The 16333-nt window shown below is 32.8% G+C and overlaps 1 protein-coding gene across 1 annotated transcript in view; it reads left to right on the top strand.

The window, feature by feature from the left end:
• LOC140734557 (uncharacterized) overlaps positions 1-16333 on the top strand; it is a 113257-nt gene that overhangs the window by 33093 nt on the left and 63831 nt on the right. The window lies entirely within an intron of this gene.

Raw genomic sequence — 16333 nt, forward strand, 5'->3', positions numbered from 1 at the left:
AGGCTGTTCCAAAATAAATGCAATGTAGTTACTTCTTGAATTCAACTTTACTTTATGTATTCCATTGCAGTGACTCGTATTCATTGTGTATCTATTCACTTACACTTCACCCAGTATAGTTATGCACATGTTCATAGCACAAATTACACTGAATAATAAGTAATGCATTCATCTGAAAAGAGTGTACAATTTAATTTTGCTCAATAGCACTACATGCTCACTTGATTTAAACCCCTATAATGTGCTTTCAATATGATTTGGAGTAGTCTACAACCATATTTATGAGTGCACTACTGAAGTTGGTGAAGGTACATTCAGCAATATCAGCAATTACATATAATAGAACTTCAGTGTATCCAAGCAATACAAAGCTAAAGGCACTTCGAATGTAAATGCAATGTAGTTGCTTCTTGAATTCAACTTTACTTTATGTATTGCATTGCAGTGACTTGTTTTCATTGTGTTTCTATTCACGTACACTTCAGCTGGTATAGTTATGCACATGTAAATATCACAAAATACTCTGAATAGTATGTAATGCATTCATCTGAAAAGAGTGTACAATTGAATTTTGCTCAATAGCACTACATGCTAACTTGATTTAAACCCTTATAATTTACTTTCCATATGATTTGCAGTAGTCTACAACCATATTTATGAGTGTGCTACTGAAGTTGGTGAAGGTACATTCAGCAATATCAGCAATTACATATAATAGAACTTCAGTGTATCCAAGCAATACAAAGCTAAAGGCACTTCGAATGTAAATGCAATGTAGTTGCTTCTTGAATTCAACTTTACTTTATGTATTCCAATGCAGTGACTCGTATTCATTGTGTTTCTATTCACTTACACTTCACCCAGTATATTTATGCACATGTACATAGCAAAAAATACACTGAATAGTAATGCATTCAGCTGAAAAGAGTGTACAATTTAATTTTGCTGAATACTACTACATGCTAACTTGATTTAAACACTTATAATTTACTTTCCATATGATTTGGAGTAGTCTACAACAATATTTTTGAGTGTGCTACTGAAGTTGGTGAAGGTACTTCAGCAATATCTGCAATTACATATAATGCAACATCCGTGTTTCAAAGCAATACAAAGCTAAAGACTGTTCCAATGTAAATGCGATGAAGTTGCTTCTTGAATTCAACTTTACTTTATGTATTCCAATGCAGTGACTCGTATTCATTGTGTTTGTATTCACTTACACTTCACCCAGTATAGTTATGCACATGTACATATCACAAAATACACTGAATAGTAAGTAATGCATTCAGCTGAAAAGACTGTAGAATTTAATTTTGCTCAATAGTACTACATGCTAACTTGTTTTAAAACCTTATAATTTACTTTCCATATGATTTGGAGTAGTCTACAACCATATTTATGAGTGCACTACTGAGGTTTTTGAACTTACTCTCAGCAATGTCACCAATTACACATAATAGAACTTCAGTGTTTCAAAGCAATACAAAGCTAAAGGCACTTCGAATGTAAAAGCAATGTAGTTGCTTCTTGAATTCAACCTTACTTTATGTATTCCATTGCAGTGACTCGTATTCATTGTGTTTCTATTCACATACACTTCACCCAGTATTGTTATGCACATGTACATTGCACAAAATACACTGAGTAACAAGTAATGCAATCATCTGAAAAGAGTGTACAATTTAATTTTGCTCAATAGCACTACATGCTAACTTGATTTAAACCCTTATAATTTACTTTCCATATGATTTGCAGTAGTCTACAACCATATTTATGAGTGTGCTACTGAAGTTGGTGAAGGTACATTCAGCAATATCAGCAATTACATATAATAGAACTTCAGTGTATCCAAGCAATACAAAGCTAAAGGCACTTCGAATGTAAATGCAATGTAGTTGCTTCTTGAATTCAACTTTACTTTATGTATTCCAATGCAGTGACTCGTATTCATTGTGTTTCTATTCACTTACACTTCACCCAGTATATTTATGCACATGTACATAGCAAAAAATACACTGAATAGTAATGCATTCAGCTGAAAAGAGTGTACAATTTAATTTTGCTGAATACTACTACATGCTAACTTGATTTAAACACTTATAATTTACTTTCCATATGATTTGGAGTAGTCTACAACCATATTTTTGAGTGTGCTACTGAAGTTGGTGAAGGTACTTCAGCAATATCTGCAATTACATATAATGCAACATCCGTGTTTCAAAGCAATACAAAGCTAAAGACTGTTCCAATGTAAATGCGATGAAGTTGCTTCTTGAATTCAACTTTACTTTATGTATTCCAATGCAGTGACTCGTATTCATTGTGTTTGTATTCACTTACACTTCACCCAGTATAGTTATGCACATGTACATAGCACAAAATACACTGAATAGTAAGTAATGCATTCAGCTGAAAAGACTGTAGAATTTAATTTTGCTCAATAGTACTACATGCTAACTTGTTTTAAAACCTTATAATTTACTTTCCATATGATTTGGAGTAGTCTACAACCATATTTATGAGTGCACTACTGAGGTTTTTGAACTTACTCTCAGCAATGTCACCAATTACACATAATAGAACTTCAGTGTTTCAAAGCAATACAAAGCTAAAGGCACTTCGAATGTAAAAGCAATGTAGTTGCTTCTTGAATTCAACTTTACTTTATGTATTCCATTGCAGTGACTCGTATTCATTGTGTTTCTATTCACATACACTTCACCCAGTATTGTTATGCACATGTACATTGCACAAAATACACTGAGTAACAAGTAATGCAATCATCTGAAAAGAGTGTACAATTTAATTTTGCTCAATAGCACTACATGCTAACTTGATTTAAACCCCTATAATTTACTTTCCATATGCTTTGGAGTAGTCTACAACCATATATATGAGTGTGCTACTGAAGTTGGTGTAGGTACTTCAGCAATATCTGCAATTACATATAATGGAACATCCGTGTTTCAAAGCAATACAAAGCTAAAGGCTGTTCCAAAATAAATGCAATGTAGTTACTTCTTGAATTCAACTTTACTTTATGTATTCCATTGCAGTGACTCGTATTCATTGTGTATCTATTCACTTACACTTCACTCAGTATAGTTATGCACATGTTCATAGCACAAATTACACTGAATAATAAGTAATGCATTCATCTGAAAAGAGTGTACAATTTAATTTTGCTCAATAGCACTACATGCTCACTTGATTTAACCCCCTATAATGTGCTTTCAATATGATTTGGAGTAGTCTACAACCATATTTCTGAGTGCACTACTGAAGTTGTTGAAGTTACTCTCAGCAAAGTCACCAATTACACATAATAGAACTTCAGTGTTTCAAAGCAATTCAAAGCTAAAGGCACTTCGAATGTAAATGCAATGTAGTTGCATCTTGAATTCAAATTTACTTTATGTATTGCATTGCAGTGACTTGGTTTCATTGTGTTTCTATTCACGTACACTCCACCTGGTATAGTTATGCACATGTACATATCACAAAATACACTGAATAGTAAGTAATGCATTCATCTGAAAAGAGTGTACAATTTAATTTTGCTCAATAGCACTACATGCTAACTTGATTTAAACCTTTATAATTTACTTTCCATATGATTCGGAGTAGTCTACAACCATATTTATGAGTGTGCTACTGAGGTTGGTGAAGGTACATTCAGCAATATCAGCAATTACATATAATAGAACTTCAGTGTATCCAAGCAATACAAAGCTAAAGGCACTTCGAATGTAAATGCAATGTAGTTGCTTCTTGAATTCAACTTTACTTTATGTATTGCATTGCAGTGACTTGTTTTCATTGTGTTTCTATTCACGTACACTTCAGCTGGTATAGTTATGCACATGTAAATATCTCAAAATACACAGAATAGTATGTAATGCATTCATCTGAAAAGAGTGTACAATTGAATTTTGCTCAATAGCACTACATGCTAACTTGATTTAAACCCTTATAATTTACTTTCCATATGATTTGCAGTAGTCTACAACCATATTTATGAGTGTGCTACTGAAGTTGATGAAGGTACATTCAGCAATATCAGCAATTACATATAATAGAACTTCAGTGTATCCAAGCAATACAAAGCTAAAGGCACTTCGAATGTAAATGCAATGTAGTTGCTTCTTGAATTCAACTTTACTTTATGTATTCCAATGCAGTGACTCGTATTCATTGTGTTTCTATTCACTTACACTTCACCCAGTATATTTATGCACATGTACATAGCAAAAAATACACTGAATAGTAATGCATTCAGCTGAAAAGAGTGTACAATTTAATTTTGCTGAATACTACTACATGCTAACTTGATTTAAACACTTATAATTTACTTTCCATATGATTTGGAGTAGTCTACAACCATATTTTTGAGTGTGCTACTGAAGTTGGTGAAGGTACTTCAGCAATATCTGCAATTACATATAATGCAACATCCGTGTTTCAAAGCAATACAAAGCTAAAGACTGTTCCAATGTAAATGCGATGAAGTTGCTTCTTGAATTCAACTTTACTTTATGTATTCCAATGCAGTGACTCGTATTCATTGTGTTTGTATTCACTTACACTTCACCCAGTATAGTTATGCACATGTACATAGCACAAAATACACTGAATAGTAAGTAATGCATTCAGCTGAAAAGACTGTAGAATTTAATTTTGCTCAATAGTACTACATGCTAACTTGTTTTAAAACCTTTTAATTTACTTTCCATATGATTTGGAGTAGTCTACAACCATATTTATGAGTGCACTACTGAGGTTTTTGAACTTACTCTCAGCAATGTCACCAATTACACATAATAGAACTTCAGTGTTTCAAAGCAATACAAAGCTAAAGGCACTTCGAATGTAAAAGCAATGTAGTTGCTTCTTGAATTCAACTTTACTTTATGTATTCCATTGCAGTGACTCATATTCATTGTGTTTCTATTCACATACACTTCACCCAGTATTGTTATGCACATGTACATTGCACAAAATACACTGAGTAACAAGTAATGCAATCATCTGAAAAGAGTGTACAATTTAATTTTGCTCAATAGCACTACATGCTAACTTGATTTAAACCCCTATAATTTACTTTCCATATGCTTTGGAGTAGTCTACAACCATATATATGAGTGTGCTACTGAAGTTGGTGTAGGTACTTCAGCAATATCTGCAATTACATATAATGGAACATCCGTGTTTCAAAGCAATACAAAGCTAAAGGCTGTTCCAAAATAAATGCAATGTAGTTACTTCTTGAATTCAACTTTACTTTATGTATTCCATTGCAGTGACTCGCATTCATTGTGTATCTATTCACTTACACTTCACCCAGTATAGTTATGCACATGTTCATAGCACAAATTACACTGAATAATAAGTAATGCATTCATCTGAAAAGAGTGTACAATTTAATTTTGCTCAATAGCACTACATGCTCACTTGATTTAAACCCCTATAATGTGCTTTCAATATGATTTGGAGTAGTCTACAACCATATTTATGAGTGCACTACTGAAGTTGGTGAAGGTACATTCAGCAATATCAGCAATTACATATAATAGAACTTCAGTGTATCCAAGCAATACAAAGCTAAAGGCACTTCGAATGTAAATGCAATGTAGTTGCTTCTTGAATTCAACTTTACTTTATGTATTGCATTGCAGTGACTTGTTTTCATTGTGTTTCTATTCACGTACACTTCAGCTGGTATAGTTATGCACATGTAAATATCACAAAATACTCTGAATAGTATGTAATGCATTCATCTGAAAAGAGTGTACAATTGAATTTTGCTCAATAGCACTACATGCTAACTTGATTTAAACCCTTATAATTTACTTTCCATATGATTTGCAGTAGTCTACAACCATATTTATGAGTGTGCTACTGAAGTTGGTGAAGGTACATTCAGCAATATCAGCAATTACATATAATAGAACTTCAGTGTATCCAAGCAATACAAAGCTAAAGGCACTTCGAATGTAAATGCAATGTAGTTGCTTCTTGAATTCAACTTTACTTTATGTATTCCAATGCAGTGACTCGTATTCATTGTGTTTCTATTCACTTACACTTCACCCAGTATATTTATGCACATGTACATAGCAAAAAATACACTGAATAGTAATGCATTCAGCTGAAAAGAGTGTACAATTTAATTTTGCTGAATACTACTACATGCTAACTTGATTTAAACACTTATAATTTACTTTCCATATGATTTGGAGTAGTCTACAACCATATTTTTGAGTGTGCTACTGAAGTTGGTGAAGGTACTTCAGCAATATCTGCAATTACATATAATGCAACATCCGTGTTTCAAAGCAATACAAAGCTAAAGACTGTTCCAATGTAAATGCGATGAAGTTGCTTCTTGAATTCACCTTTACTTTATGTATTCCAATGCAGTGACTCGTATTCATTGTGTTTGTATTCACTTACACTTCACCCAGTATAGTTATGCACATGTACATAGCACAAAATACACTGAATAGTAAGTAATGCATTCAGCTGAAAAGACTGTAGAATTTAATTTTGCTCAATAGTACTACATGCTAACTTGTTTTAAAACCTTATAATTTACTTTCCATATGATTTGGAGTAGTCTACAACCATATTTATGAGTGCACTACTGAGGTTTTTGAACTTACTCTCAGCAATGTCACCAATTACACATAATAGAACTTCAGTGTTTCAAAGCAATACAAAGCTAAAGGCACTTCGAATGTAAAAGCAATGTAGTTGCTTCTTGAATTCAACTTTACTTTATGTATTCCATTGCAGTGACTCGTATTCATTGTGTTTCTATTCACATACACTTCACCCAGTATTGTTATGCACATGTACATTGCACAAAATACACTGAGTAACAAGTAATGCAATCATCTGAAAAGAGTGTACAATTTAATTTTGCTCAATAGCACTACATGCTAACTTGATTTAAACCCCTATAATTTACTTTCCATATGCTTTGGAGTAGTCTACAACCATATATATGAGTGTGCTACTGAAGTTGGTGTAGGTACTTCAGCAATATCTGCAATTACATATAATGGAACATCCGTGTTTCAAAGCAATACAAAGCTAAAGGCTGTTCCAAAATAAATGCAATGTAGTTACTTCTTGAATTCAACTTTACTTTATGTATTCCATTGCAGTGACTCGTATTCATTGTGTATCTATTCACTTACACTTCACTCAGTATAGTTATGCACATGTTCATAGCACAAATTACACTGAATAATAAGTAATGCATTCATCTGAAAAGAGTGTACAATTTAATTTTGCTCAATAGCACTACATGCTCACTTGATTTAACCCCCTATAATGTGCTTTCAATATGATTTGGAGTAGTCTACAACCATATTTCTGAGTGCACTACTGAAGTTGTTGAAGTTACTCTCAGCAAAGTCACCAATTACACATAATAGAACTTCAGTGTTTCAAAGCAATTCAAAGCTAAAGGCACTTCGAATGTAAATGCAATGTAGTTGCATCTTGAATTCAAATTTACTTTATGTATTGCATTGCAGTGACTTGGTTTCATTGTGTTTCTATTCACGTACACTCCACCTGGTATAGTTATGCACATGTACATATCACAAAATACACTGAATAGTAAGTAATGCATTCATCTGAAAAGAGTGTACAATTTAATTTTGCTCAATAGCACTACATGCTAACTTGATTTAAACCTTTATAATTTACTTTCCATATGATTCGGAGTAGTCTACAACCATATTTATGAGTGTGCTACTGAAGTTGGTGAAGGTACATTCAGCAATATCAGCAATTACATATAATAGAACTTCAGTGTATCCAAGCAATACAAAGCTAAAGGCACTTCGAATGTAAATGCAATGTAGTTGCTTCTTGAATTCAACTTTACTTTATGTATTGCATTGCAGTGACTTGTTTTCATTGTGTTTCTATTCACGTACACTTCAGCTGGTATAGTTATGCACATGTAAATATCTCAAAATACACAGAATAGTATGTAATGCATTCATCTGAAAAGAGTGTACAATTGAATTTTGCTCAATAGCACTACATGCTAACTTGATTTAAACCCTTATAATTTACTTTCCATATGATTTGCAGTAGTCTACAACCATATTTATGAGTGTGCTACTGAAGTTGATGAAGGTACATTCAGCAATATCAGCAATTACATATAATAGAACTTCAGTGTATCCAAGCAATACAAAGCTAAAGGCACTTCGAATGTAAATGCAATGTAGTTGCTTCTTGAATTCAACTTTACTTTATGTATTCCAATGCAGTGACTCGTATTCATTGTGTTTCTATTCACTTACACTTCACCCAGTATATTTATGCACATGTACATAGCAAAAAATACACTGAATAGTAATGCATTCAGCTGAAAAGAGTGTACAATTTAATTTTGCTGAATACTACTACATGCTAACTTGATTTAAACACTTATAATTTACTTTCCATATGATTTGGAGTAGTCTACAACCATATTTTTGAGTGTGCTACTGAAGTTGGTGAAGGTACTTCAGCAATATCTGCAATTACATATAATGCAACATCCGTGTTTCAAAGCAATACAAAGCTAAAGACTGTTCCAATGTAAATGCGATGAAGTTGCTTCTTGAATTCAACTTTACTTTATGTATTCCAATGCAGTGACTCGTATTCATTGTGTTTGTATTCACTTACACTTCACCCAGTATAGTTATGCACATGTACATAGCACAAAATACACTGAATAGTAAGTAATGCATTCAGCTGAAAAGACTGTAGAATTTAATTTTGCTCAATAGTACTACATGCTAACTTGTTTTAAAACCTTTTAATTTACTTTCCATATGATTTGGAGTAGTCTACAACCATATTTATGAGTGCACTACTGAGGTTTTTGAACTTACTCTCAGCAATGTCACCAATTACACATAATAGAACTTCAGTGTTTCAAAGCAATACAAAGCTAAAGGCACTTCGAATGTAAAAGCAATGTAGTTGCTTCTTGAATTCAACTTTACTTTATGTATTCCATTGCAGTGACTCATATTCATTGTGTTTCTATTCACATACACTTCACCCAGTATTGTTATGCACATGTACATTGCACAAAATACACTGAGTAACAAGTAATGCAATCATCTGAAAAGAGTGTACAATTTAATTTTGCTCAATAGCACTACATGCTAACTTGATTTAAACCCCTATAATTTACTTTCCATATGCTTTGGAGTAGTCTACAACCATATATATGAGTGTGCTACTGAAGTTGGTGTAGGTACTTCAGCAATATCTGCAATTACATATAATGGAACATCCGTGTTTCAAAGCAATACAAAGCTAAAGGCTGTTCCAAAATAAATGCAATGTAGTTACTTCTTGAATTCAACTTTACTTTATGTATTCCATTGCAGTGACTCGCATTCATTGTGTATCTATTCACTTACACTTCACCCAGTATAGTTATGCACATGTTCATAGCACAAATTACACTGAATAATAAGTAATGCATTCATCTGAAAAGAGTGTACAATTTAATTTTGCTCAATAGCACTACATGCTCACTTGATTTAAACCCCTATAATGTGCTTTCAATATGATTTGGAGTAGTCTACAACCATATTTATGAGTGCACTACTGAAGTTGGTGAAGGTACATTCAGCAATATCAGCAATTACATATAATAGAACTTCAGTGTATCCAAGCAATACAAAGCTAAAGGCACTTCGAATGTAAATGCAATGTAGTTGCTTCTTGAATTCAACTTTACTTTATGTATTGCATTGCAGTGACTTGTTTTCATTGTGTTTCTATTCACGTACACTTCAGCTGGTATAGTTATGCACATGTAAATATCACAAAATACTCTGAATAGTATGTAATGCATTCATCTGAAAAGAGTGTACAATTGAATTTTGCTCAATAGCACTACATGCTAACTTGATTTAAACCCTTATAATTTACTTTCCATATGATTTGCAGTAGTCTACAACCATATTTATGAGTGTGCTACTGAAGTTGGTGAAGGTACATTCAGCAATATCAGCAATTACATATAATAGAACTTCAGTGTATCCAAGCAATACAAAGCTAAAGGCACTTCGAATGTAAATGCAATGTAGTTGCTTCTTGAATTCAACTTTACTTTATGTATTCCAATGCAGTGACTCGTATTCATTGTGTTTCTATTCACTTACACTTCACCCAGTATATTTATGCACATGTACATAGCAAAAAATACACTGAATAGTAATGCATTCAGCTGAAAAGAGTGTACAATTTAATTTTGCTGAATACTACTACATGCTAACTTGATTTAAACACTTATAATTTACTTTCCATATGATTTGGAGTAGTCTACAACCATATTTTTGAGTGTGCTACTGAAGTTGGTGAAGGTACTTCAGCAATATCTGCAATTACATATAATGCAACATCCGTGTTTCAAAGCAATACAAAGCTAAAGACTGTTCCAATGTAAATGCGATGAAGTTGCTTCTTGAATTCAACTTTACTTTATGTATTCCAATGCAGTGACTCGTATTCATTGTGTTTGTATTCACTTACACTTCACCCAGTATAGTTATGCACATGTACATAGCACAAAATACACTGAATAGTAAGTAATGCATTCAGCTGAAAAGACTGTAGAATTTAATTTTGCTCAATAGTACTACATGCTAACTTGTTTTAAAACCTTTTAATTTACTTTCCATATGATTTGGAGTAGTCTACAACCATATTTATGAGTGCACTACTGAGGTTTTTGAACTTACTCTCAGCAATGTCACCAATTACACATAATAGAACTTCAGTGTTTCAAAGCAATACAAAGCTAAAGGCACTTCGAATGTAAAAGCAATGTAGTTGCTTCTTGAATTCAACTTTACTTTATGTATTCCATTGCAGTGACTCATATTCATTGTGTTTCTATTCACATACACTTCACCCAGTATTGTTATGCACATGTACATTGCACAAAATACACTGAGTAACAAGTAATGCAATCATCTGAAAAGAGTGTACAATTTAATTTTGCTCAATAGCACTACATGCTAACTTGATTTAAACCCCTATAATTTACTTTCCATATGCTTTGGAGTAGTCTACAACCATATATATGAGTGTGCTACTGAAGTTGGTGTAGGTACTTCAGCAATATCTGCAATTACATATAATGGAACATCCGTGTTTCAAAGCAATACAAAGCTAAAGGCTGTTCCAAAATAAATGCAATGTAGTTACTTCTTGAATTCAACTTTACTTTATGTATTCCATTGCAGTGACTCGCATTCATTGTGTATCTATTCACTTACACTTCACCCAGTATAGTTATGCACATGTTCATAGCACAAATTACACTGAATAATAAGTAATGCATTCATCTGAAAAGAGTGTACAATTTAATTTTGCTCAATAGCACTACATGCTCACTTGATTTAAACCCCTATAATGTGCTTTCAATATGATTTGGAGTAGTCTACAACCATATTTATGAGTGCACTACTGAAGTTGGTGAAGGTACATTCAGCAATATCAGCAATTACATATAATAGAACTTCAGTGTATCCAAGCAATACAAAGCTAAAGGCACTTCGAATGTAAATGCAATGTAGTTGCTTCTTGAATTCAACTTTACTTTATGTATTGCATTGCAGTGACTTGTTTTCATTGTGTTTCTATTCACGTACACTTCAGCTGGTATAGTTATGCACATGTAAATATCACAAAATACTCTGAATAGTATGTAATGCATTCATCTGAAAAGAGTGTACAATTGAATTTTGCTCAATAGCACTACATGCTAACTTGATTTAAACCCTTATAATTTACTTTCCATATGATTTGCAGTAGTCTACAACCATATTTATGAGTGTGCTACTGAAGTTGGTGAAGGTACATTCAGCAATATCAGCAATTACATATAATAGAACTTCAGTGTATCCAAGCAATACAAAGCTAAAGGCACTTCGAATGTAAATGCAATGTAGTTGCTTCTTGAATTCAACTTTACTTTATGTATTCCAATGCAGTGACTCGTATTCATTGTGTTTCTATTCACTTACACTTCACCCAGTATATTTATGCACATGTACATAGCAAAAAATACACTGAATAGTAATGCATTCAGCTGAAAAGAGTGTACAATTTAATTTTGCTGAATACTACTACATGCTAACTTGATTTAAACACTTATAATTTACTTTCCATATGATTTGGAGTAGTCTACAACCATATTTTTGAGTGTGCTACTGAAGTTGGTGAAGGTACTTCAGCAATATCTGCAATTACATATAATGCAACATCCGTGTTTCAAAGCAATACAAAGCTAAAGACTGTTCCAATGTAAATGCGATGAAGTTGCTTCTTGAATTCACCTTTACTTTATGTATTCCAATGCAGTGACTCGTATTCATTGTGTTTGTATTCACTTACACTTCACCCAGTATAGTTATGCACATGTACATAGCACAAAATACACTGAATAGTAAGTAATGCATTCAGCTGAAAAGACTGTAGAATTTAATTTTGCTCAATAGTACTACATGCTAACTTGTTTTAAAACCTTATAATTTACTTTCCATATGATTTGGAGTAGTCTACAACCATATTTATGAGTGCACTACTGAGGTTTTTGAACTTACTCTCAGCAATGTCACCAATTACACATAATAGAACTTCAGTGTTTCAAAGCAATACAAAGCTAAAGGCACTTCGAATGTAAAAGCAATGTAGTTGCTTCTTGAATTCAACTTTACTTTATGTATTCCATTGCAGTGACTCGTATTCATTGTGTTTCTATTCACATACACTTCACCCAGTATTGTTATGCACATGTACATTGCACAAAATACACTGAGTAACAAGTAATGCAATCATCTGAAAAGAGTGTACAATTTAATTTTGCTCAATAGCACTACATGCTAACTTGATTTAAACCCCTATAATTTACTTTCCATATGCTTTGGAGTAGTCTACAACCATATATATGAGTGTGCTACTGAAGTTGGTGTAGGTACTTCAGCAATATCTGCAATTACATATAATGGAACATCCGTGTTTCAAAGCAATACAAAGCTAAAGGCTGTTCCAAAATAAATGCAATGTAGTTACTTCTTGAATTCAACTTTACTTTATGTATTCCATTGCAGTGACTCGCATTCATTGTGTATCTATTCACTTACACTTCACCCAGTATAGTTATGCACATGTTCATAGCACAAATTACACTGAATAATAAGTAATGCATTCATCTGAAAAGAGTGTACAATTTAATTTTGCTCAATAGCACTACATGCTCACTTGATTTAAACCCCTATAATGTGCTTTCAATATGATTTGGAGTAGTCTACAACCATATTTATGAGTGCACTACTGAAGTTGGTGAAGGTACATTCAGCAATATCAGCAATTACATATAATAGAACTTCAGTGTATCCAAGCAATACAAAGCTAAAGGCACTTCGAATGTAAATGCAATGTAGTTGCTTCTTGAATTCAACTTTACTTTATGTATTGCATTGCAGTGACTTGTTTTCATTGTGTTTCTATTCACGTACACTTCAGCTGGTATAGTTATGCACATGTAAATATCACAAAATACTCTGAATAGTATGTAATGCATTCATCTGAAAAGAGTGTACAATTGAATTTTGCTCAATAGCACTACATGCTAACTTGATTTAAACCCTTATAATTTACTTTCCATATGATTTGCAGTAGTCTACAACCATATTTATGAGTGTGCTACTGAAGTTGGTGAAGGTACATTCAGCAATATCAGCAATTACATATAATAGAACTTCAGTGTATCCAAGCAATACAAAGCTAAAGGCACTTCGAATGTAAATGCAATGTAGTTGCTTCTTGAATTCAACTTTACTTTATGTATTCCAATGCAGTGACTCGTATTCATTGTGTTTCTATTCACTTACACTTCACCCAGTATATTTATGCACATGTACATAGCAAAAAATACACTGAATAGTAATGCATTCAGCTGAAAAGAGTGTACAATTTAATTTTGCTGAATACTACTACATGCTAACTTGATTTAAACACTTATAATTTACTTTCCATATGATTTGGAGTAGTCTACAACCATATTTTTGAGTGTGCTACTGAAGTTGGTGAAGGTACTTCAGCAATATCTGCAATTACATATAATGCAACATCCGTGTTTCAAAGCAATACAAAGCTAAAGACTGTTCCAATGTAAATGCGATGAAGTTGCTTCTTGAATTCACCTTTACTTTATGTATTCCAATGCAGTGACTCGTATTCATTGTGTTTGTATTCACTTACACTTCACCCAGTATAGTTATGCACATGTACATAGCACAAAATACACTGAATAGTAAGTAATGCATTCAGCTGAAAAGACTGTAGAATTTAATTTTGCTCAATAGTACTACATGCTAACTTGTTTTAAAACCTTATAATTTACTTTCCATATGATTTGGAGTAGTCTACAACCATATTTATGAGTGCACTACTGAGGTTTTTGAACTTACTCTCAGCAATGTCACCAATTACACATAATAGAACTTCAGTGTTTCAAAGCAATACAAAGCTAAAGGCACTTCGAATGTAAAAGCAATGTAGTTGCTTCTTGAATTCAACTTTACTTTATGTATTCCATTGCAGTGACTCGTATTCATTGTGTTTCTATTCACATACACTTCACCCAGTATTGTTATGCACATGTACATTGCACAAAATACACTGAGTAACAAGTAATGCAATCATCTGAAAAGAGTGTACAATTTAATTTTGCTCAATAGCACTACATGCTAACTTGATTTAAACCCCTATAATTTACTTTCCATATGCTTTGGAGTAGTCTACAACCATATATATGAGTGTGCTACTGAAGTTGGTGTAGGTACTTCAGCAATATCTGCAATTACATATAATGGAACATCCGTGTTTCAAAGCAATACAAAGCTAAAGGCTGTTCCAAAATAAATGCAATGTAGTTACTTCTTGAATTCAACTTTACTTTATGTATTCCATTGCAGTGACTCGTATTCATTGTGTATCTATTCACTTACACTTCACCCAGTATAGTTATGCACATGTTCATAGCACAAATTACACTGAATAATAAGTAATGCATTCATCTGAAAAGAGTGTACAATTTAATTTTGCTCAATAGCACTACATGCTCACTTGATTTAAACCCCTATAATGTGCTTTCAATATGATTTGGAGTAGTCTACAACCATATTTCTGAGTGCACTACTGAAGTTGTTGAAGTTACTCTCAGCAAAGTCACCAATTACACATAATAGAACTTCAGTGTTTCAAAGCAATTCAAAGCTAAAGGCACTTCGAATGTAAATGCAATGTAGTTGCATCTTGAATTCAAATTTACTTTATGTATTGCATTGCAGTGACTTGGTTTCATTGTGTTTCTATTCACGTACACTCCACCTGGTATAGTTATGCACATGTACATATCACAAAATACACTGAATAGTAAGTAATGCATTCATCTGAAAAGAGTGTACAATTTAGTTTTGCTCAATAGCACTACATGCTAACTTGATTTAAACCTTTATAATTTACTTTCCATATGATTCGGAGTAGTCTACAACCATATTTATGAGTGTGCTACTGAAGTTGGTGAAGGTACATTCAGCAATATCAGCAATTACATATAATAGAACTTCAGTGTATCCAAGCAATACAAAGCTAAAGGCACTTCGAATGTAAATGCAATGTAGTTGCTTCTTGAATTCAACTTTACTTTATGTATTGCATTGCAGTGACTTGTTTTCATTGTGTTTCTATTCACGTACACTTCAGCTGGTATAGTTATGCACATGTAAATATCACAAAATACACAGAATAGTATGTAATGCATTCATCTGAAAAGAGTGTACAATTGAATTTTGCTCAATAGCACTACATGCTAACTTGATTTAAACCCTTATAATTTACTTTCCATATGATTTGCAGTAGTCTACAACCATATTTATGAGTGTGCTACTGAAGTTGGTGAAGGTACATTCAGCAATATCAGCAATTACATATAATAGAACTTCAGTGTATCCAAGCAATACAAAGCTAAAGGCACTTCGAATGTAAATGCAATGTAGTTGCTTCTTGAATTCAACTTTACTTTATGTATTCCAATGCAGTGACTCGTATTCATTGTGTTTCTATTCACTTACACTTCACCCAGTATATTTATGCACATGTACATAGCAAAAAATACACTGAATAGTAATGCATTCAGCTGAAAAGAGTGTACAATTTAATTTTGCTGAATACTACTACATGCTAACTTGATTTAAACACTTATAATTTACTTTCCATATGATTT

The sequence above is a fragment of the Hemitrygon akajei genome, chromosome 10 (assembly GCF_048418815.1).
Source record: "Hemitrygon akajei chromosome 10, sHemAka1.3, whole genome shotgun sequence".
NCBI classification, from domain to species: domain Eukaryota; kingdom Metazoa; phylum Chordata; class Chondrichthyes; order Myliobatiformes; family Dasyatidae; genus Hemitrygon; species Hemitrygon akajei.